Source organism: Eurosta solidaginis, chromosome 1 (assembly GCF_040869045.1).
Source record: "Eurosta solidaginis isolate ZX-2024a chromosome 1, ASM4086904v1, whole genome shotgun sequence".
NCBI lineage: Eukaryota > Metazoa > Arthropoda > Insecta > Diptera > Tephritidae > Eurosta > Eurosta solidaginis.
Genome location: NC_090319.1, coordinates 319730767 through 319743808, shown reverse-complemented (window position 1 = coordinate 319743808; position 13042 = coordinate 319730767). Strand labels below are relative to the sequence as shown.

General features: G+C 36.1%; 1 protein-coding gene across 1 annotated transcript in view; it reads right to left on the bottom strand.

Moving 5' to 3' along the window:
* sim (single-minded) overlaps positions 1-10143 on the bottom strand; it is a 144549-nt gene extending 134406 nt beyond the window's left edge. Inside the window, exons 1-2 of the mRNA XM_067761768.1 lie at positions 10069-10143; positions 9278-9440 (exon numbers count right to left, since the gene is read on the bottom strand). The gene's annotated coding sequence lies outside the window, so the exon portion shown is untranslated. The remainder of the gene's footprint in view (positions 1-9277; positions 9441-10068) is intronic.
* Positions 10144-13042: the final 2899 nt, after the last annotated feature.

Sequence of the window (13042 nt, the reverse complement as noted above, 5' to 3'; positions counted from 1 at the left end):
GCCAAAGTAGTGGAAGGAGTAGGGTCTGCGGTATACTATGTTGATCAGGAAATAAACAGATCCTACAGGCTGCCGGATTACTACAGCGTTTTCCAAGCGGAAATATTAGCCGTAACCAAAGCAGTAGAAATACTGGAAGGGAATAGCTTAAGCTGCAACCGTGTTAACTTCTATATTAACAGTCAAGCAGCAATTAAGGCAATAATCTCGCATAGCACAGCATCTAAATGCGTGTTAGAGTGTAAACAGTCTCTGGAGAAAATCGGGACAGGGAGCAGCATACATCTATATTGGGTCCCAGGGCATATGGCAACAGATGTGAATGAAAAAGCGTATGAACTAACTAAAAAGGGCGCATCCCTTGAAGCTTGCTCCTTAGACATCCCAATTAGACTGGGCGAAACGAAGCGAAGGCGAGAGGTGCACATGATTGACCAAACGGGAAAGGTGTAGGTTCAAGCGCGGGGCTGTAAAGTGTTGAAAATTATGTGTAGGTCTTACAACCTTAGACTAACAAAGTTGCTTCTCTCATTAAAAAGAGAGGACTGTAAACTCATGACGGGTATTCTGACTAGACACTGCCTTCTGGCGTCACATGCCTTTAAATTAGGCTTGGCCAGTGATAGCAGATGTAGGAAGTGCGGGTTGGAGGAGGAAACGATGGGAGCAGAGCTAAGACTCAAGCTATTAGGAGTGATACAGCTGCCAGATCAAGAAGCAGCAAGTGGCTTAAGTCCTAGGAAGCTTTTAGTATTTGCCAAGAGGACGGAGTTATTTTATAACATAGGTCCTAGTTTTTGATAGAGGTTTTCAGTTTGGTCGTTAAAATAAACTTCTGGTAACACTACGGACTCTTTCAATCTATGTGAGGTCCTTATGTGCCGGCCAGTTCTACCTAACCTAACTCGGAGTTAGCTTCTCATGAGGAGTTAAACTCAAACAATTTTGACAAATTCTTAAATTAACGCTAAGTTAAAAAAATTAGTTATACCTTTCTTCATTGAATATATGACTTTTAATGTTTATGAAAGTAGTGAACCAATTTCAAGGAAACCAACTTTTTTTCCAACCACCCTAGTAAATTTATATTTATATACTTTTATTTAATTTTAACAATTTCTCACTTCTCTCCTTTATGTTCACACCACTAGCTAACAACATAATAAGCAACAACAAATCGACATTGACATCCTTTGTCTGGATCACGTTCATCACCAATATCGAATCACTTCGATCAACAGCCACACACAACTCACACTGTGTGGCACGAACGAAATGGCAGCAGCCACTACATAGGAACATCATGCAACAAATACAACAATATCAATAAGAAGGACATTCAATTCATTTAAGGAACAATTTTCACGAGAATGAAATAAAACCGACAACTACAACATCGCACTTGCTCGCTCGCTAGTTTCTAATTTTTCAATAGCGCATTGATTTAATGAAACAATATCGAATATCTAGTAAAACAACAACAAAGTATTTGCTTTTTCTTTTCGCTGCTGTTATCCTGTGAGGTCCGCTGATACAGAAAATGCATACGCACGCGCTTACCCTTCTGTTCGGTTATCTGCCAACAAACTAACAATGCTCGTAATCTCTATCAAATATCTCACATATCAAAACTCTCACTCATGACTGACCCGTATTGTGGTATCGCATATTTTATATTTTTTTTTTTTTTTTGAAACTGCTTACATCAAAATACTTGTAAACGATTATTTGGTATTCCTTGTAATTGCAAACAATCTTAAGAAATTTCGTAAGGGGGTAATTAAATGATTGCTAAGACATTTGACATGTGAACTATTCTTAAACGGGCCGCTTGATTATCTTGATCGACCATCTTCAATCTATTGCGTATAGGCCACGAGGGTACACAATGTGTACTATGTGTACTACACATATGAATGCGCTAAGATTACTCCGCATGAGAAAGTAAGTTTATTTCAGAACTTTTTATATGCATATGTATGCAGATATATTTGTATATAAGTGAATATCTTAACTTATGTAGGTACGCCCAAACGCATAGTTTTGTTTAAGTTTCTCAGTGCTCGGAATCATACAAGACACAAAATTATCGTGGAGACTGTAAGTGGAAGAAAGCCTCCATGGCACTGTGCGCCTGTTGTTGTTGTTGTTGTTGTAGCGATTAGGTTACTTTCCGAAGGCTTTGGGGAGTGTTATCGATGTGATGGTCCTTTGTCGGATACAGATCCGAAACGCTCCGGTAACACAGCACCATTAAGGTGCTGGCCCGACCATCTCGGGAACGATTTATATGGCCACATTGAACCTTCAGGCCATCCCTCCCTCCCCACCCCCAAGTTCCATGAGGAGCTTGGGGTCGCCAGAGCCTCGTCTGTTAGTGAAACGGGATTCGCCGCTCGAAGGTGAGGTTGACAATTGGGTTGGAGAAGCTATATAATGCGCTACACAACCCCTTGAATCCCGCACTGTGCGCCTGCAAGAGTGTGCTGGGTATTTAAGGTAATTGTCAAGTTTATCCTTTAAAATGGGATTCTCGTTTGTTGGACAGCTACATAAAAGTGAACCAGCTAGAGGAAGTATACAGATTATTAGTGACAAGCATAAAGGAGGTCTTGAGAACTATTACGAAGTAAAGATATACGCCGCCACCGCCGATTTTGGTAGTTTTTTGCACGCCGCCGCCAAATCTCAATAATATCGGCGCTGCGGGGGCGGCGGCGTCCGGCGCGTTACAATATCTACTCGTTTAAGACTTTTTAGGCCATTTATTGTTCATGTCGAAAATTGGTCGGATATGGTCGAAAGTGATATCAACGGATGCACATCACTGCCAGTTATAAGAAACTAATTGCGAAATTTAACTCTTTCTAACTGTTCAAGAGTTATTTAAAAAAAAAACAGGCGCTTTCGATGTCAGCTTAACACGGACTTTGCATCACCCAATTCCCCAAGTTATTAAAACAAAACACTAAAAGAAAAGTTATATAATAAATTTATGTGATCACTTTATTGATATTACGACTGGATCAAAGAGTATATATTTGTTAAGAGACGTCACACGATACTTTTGTTGTTGCCAAAGCAACCCTGTCATGTCGAATGTAATTCTCAAGGAAGTTTTTCTTTAACTGCATCCTATATATTTATGCGGTGAAGTGACTTTGCATAATTACGATTTTTGGAAAGAGAATTAATTAATTAATTTAATACAATCAATAAAATAAACACAAATACCCCACGAAAATGTATAGAAGGCGTTTTTATAAATACATCTGGCAAAAAAAACCAACGACTACCTTGAGAAAACATCGAGTAATTTGCTTTGGCAACAACAAAAGTATCGTGTGACGCCTCTTTTCACTGGATGAAAGAATAAGCGAAGTCAGTGATGCAAAATCCTTTAAGCCCCCATTACTGATACTTAGCATAGACTTGACTTGACTTGGCATAAACTTGGCAACTTAGCCACGATTATACTCCACTTGGCGCATAAAATCTGGCATCATAATCAGCGTTGAAATTTATTTTTAAATAAATGTCAATTTGTACGACAAAATGTCTAAATGAAATGGAAACAAACAAATGGCATCTCAAAATGTAAACGTCACTTAGAACTTACATAGAAAATCTAAATTCAACAGACTTTTAAGTCAAGTTAAGTTTTGAGTAACCAGTAACATGCAATGTTCATTTAACAGAACTGTAAGTGACAGTTCGCAAGCCAAGTCAAGTCTATGCTAAATATCAGTAATGGAGCCTTTAGTAGGTTCTATGGGCATAAACACTCCTTTGAAATGATTCTTACCTCACACTTAAGTTGAAGATATATGTACATATGAGAAGGGTTTGGAAAATCACTTGGGCTTACATTCAAAAATCTGTTGTTTTTTTGCGAAACTATACAATAGCGTCTGAAATGTTAATTTTGATTTTCATCCTTCAGCACGCAAGTCTCCAGGTTTGACATTTCCTCTATCCAAACTAGTCCCTTGGAGTGAATCATATTGATTACAGCCATCAGCCAAGTTTAAATATCACCTGCACGTTACGGCCCCTTTTACACTGAAAGAGATGGTGCTAGTAAAATCAGCAAATTGGTTCTATTGTTCTTGACTTAACGGAGATTCGGTGAAATTGATCGAATTATGGTTAATTCCACCGAGTTCTTTATCAAGCGAACAAATTAGTTTAGTCATTTCAACAGAAGAGAAATTGTCGCTCTTAAGTTAACAAAATTCTGTAAAATTGACAGATTGCTAATCAATCTCTGTTAACACAACTGATCTTACAGGTCATTTCAACGGCGATCAACCGTCAATACATGAGCAAATTTACGCTCACTGCGCTCTCTACTTTGTGCTACTGTGCAAAAAATTATGATATACCGGGACAACTATTTATCAGGTACAATTTTGCAACTTCTCGTCCAAGCGAACAGCAAAATTGCGCCCTCTTGTTGCAAAAGTTTTGCTTGAACGAACAGGATTTTTCCAAAGTTAGTAACATTTTGTTCAAGTTTTTGTGAATTCTCACGCGAACGAATCTAATAAGATAATAAAAACACATCCTTGTTTAATGTTAATGTTTCCGACAAAATAAAAGTTTGAGTTGTTTTGGAATCGTTTCAACTTAAAGTGTTACGAAAATTAAACTTGCCTTATTACATGTAAAGTTACTCCAGTGGTGAATTACCTTCCTACGATATGATTCTTTACTTTTCTATAACTTACAAGTTCTCTATTTAAAATGTTATGTCAATTATTTATATTAAAAGTTTTGTTCGAAACAATCAAGTGTGGCAACTACATGCGAGAGAAGAAATTGAGAATGAGCTGGGCAACTGAAAGAATTGAGATACAGTTTCATTTCTATATTCATATATTCATATGTATGTATATGTAGCAAGCATGCGTATTTATATATTCACATATTTACATATTTATATGGCAGCCGCCGTGGTGTGATGGTAGCGTGCTCCGCCTACCACACCGAAGACCCTGGGACTACACCCCGGGCAAAGCAACATAAAAATTTTAGAAACAAGCTTTTTCAATTAGAAGAAAATTTTCTAAGCGGGGTCGCCCGTTGGCAGTCTTCGGCAAGCACTCCGGCTGTATTTCCGCCATGAAATGCTCTCAGTGAAAACTCATATGCCTTGCAGATATCGTTCGGAGTCGGCATAAATCAAGTAGATCCCGTCCCGCCAATTTGTAAGAAAAATTAAAAAGGAGCACGACGCAAATTGGAAGAGAAGTTCGGCCTAAAATCTCTTCGGAGGTTATCGCGCCTTACATTTATTTACATATTTATATGGATGGCAACATAGATACTTTCATACAAAGCTGTCGCAACAACTTTTTTTGTTCATTTGACTACTAAAACATTCAATTACGAATCAACGACTTGTGCGCAGTTGATTCAACATCTTATTGCGATGGATAAAAATTGACAGAAATTTCGGTTGAATTGTTCCGTATTTCGGTTGATTTTACCAGTCTTATTCTTTCAGCTTTCCCAAAACCGAACTAATGACCGTGTTTGCTACTACCATAACGTAGTGGACAATCGAGCTAGTCTGAACTGAAGCTACGCGGTCATCCATAATAAGCTCTTATATCATAATGCCGGAAAACAGCAGTTAACATCTTTCAACTTATAATCGGTCAACTTTCATTCTAAAATATCGTTTTGATTTAACCAAGCCTATTGAAATCAATGTTGTGAACACAAACGTCTGCAAACTTTGGCCTACATTTAAAAAATTTTATCCAGGGTCCTTGTAAAATTTTAATTATGTAGATGCGCCGAGGATTATACGATTTTCTCCCATGAGTTACGCAATGACATCCACTTAGACTGCTTATGATTTCGAGGGCGCATCCTTGCCCGAACAGTCAGTCCCTAACGTTTCAAGGTGTTTCTCTGGTATAGCTCGGCAGCATAGCGCGACAAAAACATCCTTTAGAAAGTCTTCGGAGCTACAACTAGAGCTTCTAGGTAAGTGACGTCGAGGAAGGTATGAGTTTGAATTCGCAGCTTCTGTGCTGGCATATGGTGTGAGGGTCAATAGGCGTGGTAGCGACTGGTGGTCGGGATTGCTACTGTTCCCACATCCGGAATTCTAGCTCTTAAAAACAGCCGAAAAAACTGGAGGCGCCCTGTGCCACGACGGTCACGCCGCCGGTATATAGTAGAGCCTACGCCGCCGATAAAGTGATCGGCGTAAACCTCTACTCTGAATGGCATCTTCTAGCCAGATGAGGTTTCACCAAAAACTTTTCATGGCAGAAATACAGTAAACCTTCCAATAGTGTTTGAAAAATACAAAATTAAATCTATATTAATTAAATCTCTATTTTTAACTATGTCTTACGCGTTTTTCTCAAAACACAAAATATGCACATTCGTGACTTTGGCATTGGACCGACGATTTATATAAGCTCTTATTACATATTTATATCGCATAAGTAACCTTCCCTGCTCCATATTCTGATTAACTCAGTTCTTAGAACAACCAATTAAGTTCAAAATAAAAACGGTCACTAATGGGTTAATACATAGCAGTTATTAAGTTGGGACGCTGCACGTTCACTATTTTTGTGTAAATATAGCTATTTTGATTCAGATCAAAAAAAAGGCCACATGAACGTTAGCTGGTTAATAAACGGCCGTTAAAGGGTTAAGAAGCTACAAATTTACTACCTTAGTAGAGATTTTGGCAATTCTGATTTAAATAATTTGATTTCAGAACTAAAAAAAATGTTCCGCAAAGGATTAATCCATGACCGTTAATGGGGTAGGAGGCTTCAGACTTTTGAACGGCGCACGGTAGGCTATTTGATAAATCTGGCAGGCCAAAAGTCGATTTTTTAAAATATTCCAATTTTTTTTTTTTAAATATACTCCCTGACGTTCCCAGATGTCCACTGAATAGTATACATACCCCAAAACCCATCTGCAACGTCAACGGAGCTAACCGCTACTTTTCAATACTAAATTTTTTAAAAACCTTGCAAACAAAAAGATATATCTTTTTTTCATGGCATATCATGTCAGTAATTTTTTGGCAATACATAAGCTTGTGTTTGTTTCAAAGTTTAATAACAAAAACGACTGCGCATACCCGCGATTTTTCGAGTGGTGATAAACTTTGTAAGAGACTGATACCATTATTGGCAAAAGGTGGCAACCTTGTGAAAACATCCTCAGTGGTAACACGTAGTTGGAAAGTCTTAAAATGTAATACTATATCGATGTACCAAATTTGATTCAAATCGGTTAAGCCGTTTCCGAGATGGTAGGGGATATACAAAGAAATATAAAAAAGGTGAGGTGGCAACCCTAAGTGGCAACCCTTCTTAAAAATGTTAATAGAAATGCGGATTAAAATACTTTTCGTTTGATACCCATATTGACATATCTCAGGTAATGCCAAAAAATTACCCCGGGTCCATCCGCAACCGAGGGCCAATTCATAGTAATTCTGCCGGAACACCGTGAATTTACTGTCGAAGATTTTCTTTCATAACAATGGAGTGATACAACCACTTTTTGAACACAAATAACTGCTGTTTTAATGTTGGCCAGCTAGATTGTTCAAATACCCCACCGTACGGCGCTTAAATCAGCTCACTCTATTTAGCGAGTTTTAAGAGTTACAAAATGTTTAGAAAATGTATGAAGGTGGCAGTTTTTATCCTTCATAGTTTTAAAGGATCTAGCACTTTTGATACTTGCTTTGCTTCCAACACAACTTTTCTTCCCTCTAGCAATGTCAGAAAAAAATTTTGAGTGTAAAGTGGACTTAGCATGACAAAATTTTAATTCAGTAGGTTTTTTTGTAAATATATTTCTTATACTCAGGTATAAAGGAATCGAGATAGATATAGATCATCAGTATCGAAAACGAATTTGTTTGAGCCATATCCGTCCGTCTGTCCGTTAACACGATAAATTGAGTAAATATTGAGATATTTTCACCAAATTTGGCACACGGGCTTATCTGAACCCAGAATAGATTGGTATTGAAAATGAGCGAAATGGGATGATAACCACGCCCATTTTTTATATATATAACATTTTGGAAAACACAAAAAACCTGATTATTTAGTAAATAATACACCTAGAATGTTGAAATTTGACATGTGATATTGAGACTCTTGATAAAAATTTCAAAAAAAAAATTTAAATGGGCGTGGCACCGCCCACTTGTGATAAAATCAATTTTACAAATATTATTAATCATAAATCAAAAATCGTTAAACCTATCGTAACAAAATTCGGCAGAGAGGTTGCCTTTACAATAAGGAATGCTTTGAAGAAAAATTAACGAAATGGGTTAAAGACCACGCCCACTTTTATATAAAAGATTTTTAAAAGGGTCGTGGACGAATAAAACAAGCTATATCTTTGCAAAAAAGAGCTTTTTTATCAATGGTATTTCATTTCCCAAGTGGATTTATAACAATAAATAGGAAAAACTTCAAATTTAAAAAAATGGGCGTGGCACCGCCCCTTTTATGACTAAGCAATTTTCTATGTTTCAGGAGCCATAACTCGAAGAAAAACTAGCATTTCGTAATAAAATTTGGTACACAAATTTTCCCTATAGCAGGAAATATTTTTGCAAAAAATGGACGAAATCGGTTAAAGACCACGCCCACTTTTATATAAAAGATTTTTAAAAGGGTCGTAGACGAAAATAATAAACTATATCTTAGCGAAAAAGAGCTTTGTAGCAATAGAATTTTACTTTTTAAATTGAATTATAACATTAAATTGGAAAACACTAAAATTTTTGAAAATGGGTGTGGCACCGCCCCTTTTATGACTAAGCATTTTCTATGTTTCGGGAGCCATAACTCGAAGAAAAATTTGCATCGTAATAAAATTGGGTACACAAATTTTTCCTAAAGTAGAAAATATTTCTAGGACGGGATTGGTTAAAGACCACGGCAACTTAGATATAAAACAAGTTAAAAACGATCGTATACTAGAATAATAAGCTATAACTTAGCAAAAAATAGTTTTGAATCAATCATATTTCACTTATCAAGTTTTACTGTAAGAGGAAATGGGGAGACATTTTGCTTTTAAACGGGCGATGCCACGTGTTATGTAGAAAAGTAATTTATCTGAAAAGAAATGTACAATTGAAGCTCACGCTGAGTCTATAATGTTCGGTTACACCCGAACTTAGACACCTTTACTTGTTTATTATTACGATATTTGTTACTGCAGATCGCCAATCCCAGAAAATCTATTATTCGTGTCATACCTTCGTAAAATATCCGTCTTGCCGCCGGTAAATTTGCAGTTTGTTCGTGCTAAAATGCCGTCGTCACTATTGTTCTCTGTTTTGTTTATGTATTGAGAGAGTTGAAAGAATCCAATATGCTTTATAATTAACAATAAATCGGTGGAACTAGCGGTATATGGCGCTCGATTGATATTTTAAAAATTAATTTTTTTTATTATAATTTTTTTATTAATATTTTAACAATAACGGAGAATAAATACAAATAAATTATAAGACATAGCACACGAACAAAGAGTTAAATAAACATGGAAAATGTTTTTTTTTTTTCTAAACTGTTGTTATCTTTTTAATAATAAATGTAAGCACAATTTTTTATTTTTTTAATTTAATGAGTTTTTAATGAAATTTCTTTAGATCGCGTTTCCAGATTAATTTGTATATGGTGCACAATCACAATTGTTCATACATATACATATGTGTATATATCTACATATGTACATATGTATTAGATTTTCTTTTTTTTTTTTTTTGCACTTGTAACACTCAATATTACATTTAGATTGTAAATTGTTGCAGATGACAATATTCAATTTATAATATTATTAAACCTCTTATATTTTATGCAAATTCTTATTGTTAAATTATTTATTATTCAATTTTTATATTTATTATTTATTAAATAACATTCACGATTTATTAAATTTATTGAGATACTTCCTCTCTGCTATCGGTTAGGCACATTTATTTACCAAACTACTAAATATATGTACATACATACATACATACATATTCAGATAAGTACTATGTACAACAAAAACACAAATAAGCAGATTTTTGAAAAGCTTAATTGTTTAGTTTGAAGTGAATATGCGATTGGATTGGCGAAACACGTTTGGATGCTGGAATTGAAATGAATGAAAGCTGAAACTGAATTTCACCGCATATGGATCTCAGACCAAGTAGTCAAAACAGCCAACAGCCAACGGAAGCTATATTAGCAGCGACGACAGCAGTGACGCCGACTTTCGAGACATTGATCCAGCCAACGGAAACGTGTCGAGTTTTCGAACGATGTTGCTCAGTAGCGGAGCTGCATCATATGACCGCCCGAATAGGAGAATGGTAGTGGTGAGCCATCAACCAGCAATGAATAAATAAAAAAACAAAAAAAAAAAAAAAACTTCAGCAAGTAAGAAAATATGAGCTGGGTAATAGCAAACATTTTATACTCAGTTGCGCGTTTTTCTCAAGTTGGTTCTATTACTTACATAAACAAAGAACTGCAGTATGTTCTCTATTTAGGTGTCATATTTGAAAGGGGCTTGGAAACATGGGTTTGGTGTATCCGATTTAAATAAATGAACACTCGCACTTTAGTTTAAATATTTAATGAGTTAGTTAATAAAAATATTCATATGAAATTTAATAATGTTTGAATGTATGAAAATTAAGATTGATACTACGCCTTGCGCGGCGTACACTCTCGTCGGCTGCTCGTCACTTACTACTGCTCAGACCAAAACAGAGTTGCCGCCCTTACATATTCTATGCAACTGTCAAACTATTTCTAAAAATTATAATAAGGGAGTTCAGAGTTTTGGGCACTGTGGATAAAAGAAGTGTGATATCAAAGGAAACATGAGTTGGACAGCAAACGGACTCTGTGATTCGCTTTAAAGTCCCACACACGCCTTTCCAGAAGAAAGCACACTTTCTGTATATATGTACATTAGACAAGGTCGATTTATTAAACGTTATCGCGCCATCGATTTTTCGATAGGATTTGGGCTCACGAAAAAAAATTCCACTACGCATACCCAAAAAAAAAAATATTTTTGAGCCTGCGAAATTTCATTAACTTTCATCCATACAAATAGAACCACCCTAATGTACATACATATGTATGTATGTCCCTGCGTGGTATGTTCCCACATAGCACAAACCACCAATTCAAATGTAATGTGGAAACACATCCTTTAACAGTCGATTATATATGATCCCCCCCCGCGTGATGAAATAGTTCGTTTCATTGGACCTTCGTTACAGAATTTCGATGCCAGGGCCGGGGCCGGGGCTAGGGATTGGACAGACTGAAAGGAGACTGTGCCGCCTAATTCTATTTATGCCTTTTATGATAAACAATACATATGTATGCACGCTGCTTCCTGCTTGACACCACAAAAACTCGGGATGCCGACTTAATGCCAATGGCATAAAAAAAGCGTCAGAGGCTCCACAAACTAACATCCCTAGGTGAATCGACCAGCTGGGAAGACCTGCTCTGCTGGTGATGGCAAATAAACTTGCTGCTTGTGTGTGCAAACTATGGATATACGCGGTTAAATCGTCCAAATTAAAAAGAAATAATAAAACCGTATCCTAAAACACTCATAACAAATTTTCAATTGATTTTTATAATTTTTTTTTGGCATTTGAAATACATACATAAGGAAGTAAAATATGTCAAAAAAAATTTTTTTCTCCTTTGGTTTGGCATTTCCACACGAACTTTTGGAGAGATTTTAAAATTCTTTTAAAAATCATAAACCATTATGGTCGCCGGGATGAGAGAATTGTGTTACCTTCTCATATTTTTATCATGGTTGAAATAATAAACTGTGGATTTTGATGTTGCGTATTTGCAATGATGTAGTAAATGCATAGCCATGTATTTTGTTAGTGTATTGTAAAAAAGCTATTGCACTAGTTTAAAATGCTAAACCTTTGTACAAAATCCTGAACTCCCAGGATTTAACTGAATTAAATGAATGTCCCCTCGATCCAGGTCGCTATATAAGGCTGACTTGCAAACGTAGTTTTGTTTATGGATCGGGTTCTTATTGTCGTAAGTTCACATATGGAAGTTTCCACCACATCAAGCCCCTCTGATCTAATAAATAAATTACATCTTGCAAGATTAAGAAGCGTTTACATACGTTTAAGGCTACTTCGTTACAATTACACATTTTTTGCATTTGGACATTGTGACAGTTTAATATGAATATTTGTTATGAAAATAATTAAAAAATCTTTAAAATCATGTTCGCAGCTTGAGTTTGTAAAGGAAGGTCAACCTTTACAAACATAAGCTGCGATAACATATGTACATAGTTTTTCCCTGCCGACCGTCACAAGAAAAGGGTAAACAGTTTAATAACATGAGAACTATAATTTTTGCAAATTTTAATTTTTGAATACGTGTCAAGCTGCAACTAAATATTACAATGCCAAAAGTTCAATAAGAAACAGCTGATCGAACCTACCTTATGGAAATCAAAGTAATCGATTAATGGTGCCATACCATAACGCTATCGCCATAACCATATCATAGCCAACCAATTGGTTTTTGGTTTTTCGCCATATCCATAACCTAAAAATATTTGAGTTGGTGAATTTATTAACTTTTTGTATATTTTATTTATTGTTTTGGATACGTTTTGACTAAGAGACTTATTATTTGTGGAATATGTTTGTGATTATTTGCGTTTTCTTCATTTTTTTGAAATTTTCACGATTTTTAGGTTAAGGCACCATTAATCGATCACATTGGAGATGGATATGGATATGGGTATGGTTACGACTAAGGCGTTAGGGTTAAGGAAGTTTAATTTGGGCTTAAAAGACATGAAAATAAAGCCTTCGGATTCTTTCTCTAATGGCAGCAAATACTTCGTATTGGACTAGCTCACAAAATGGTGTTGAAAGTTTCAATTATGGACTGTCATCCGAACTGACGGCTGTATCCATGGCGGAACGATACAAGGTGGCAGCATGGTTACATAC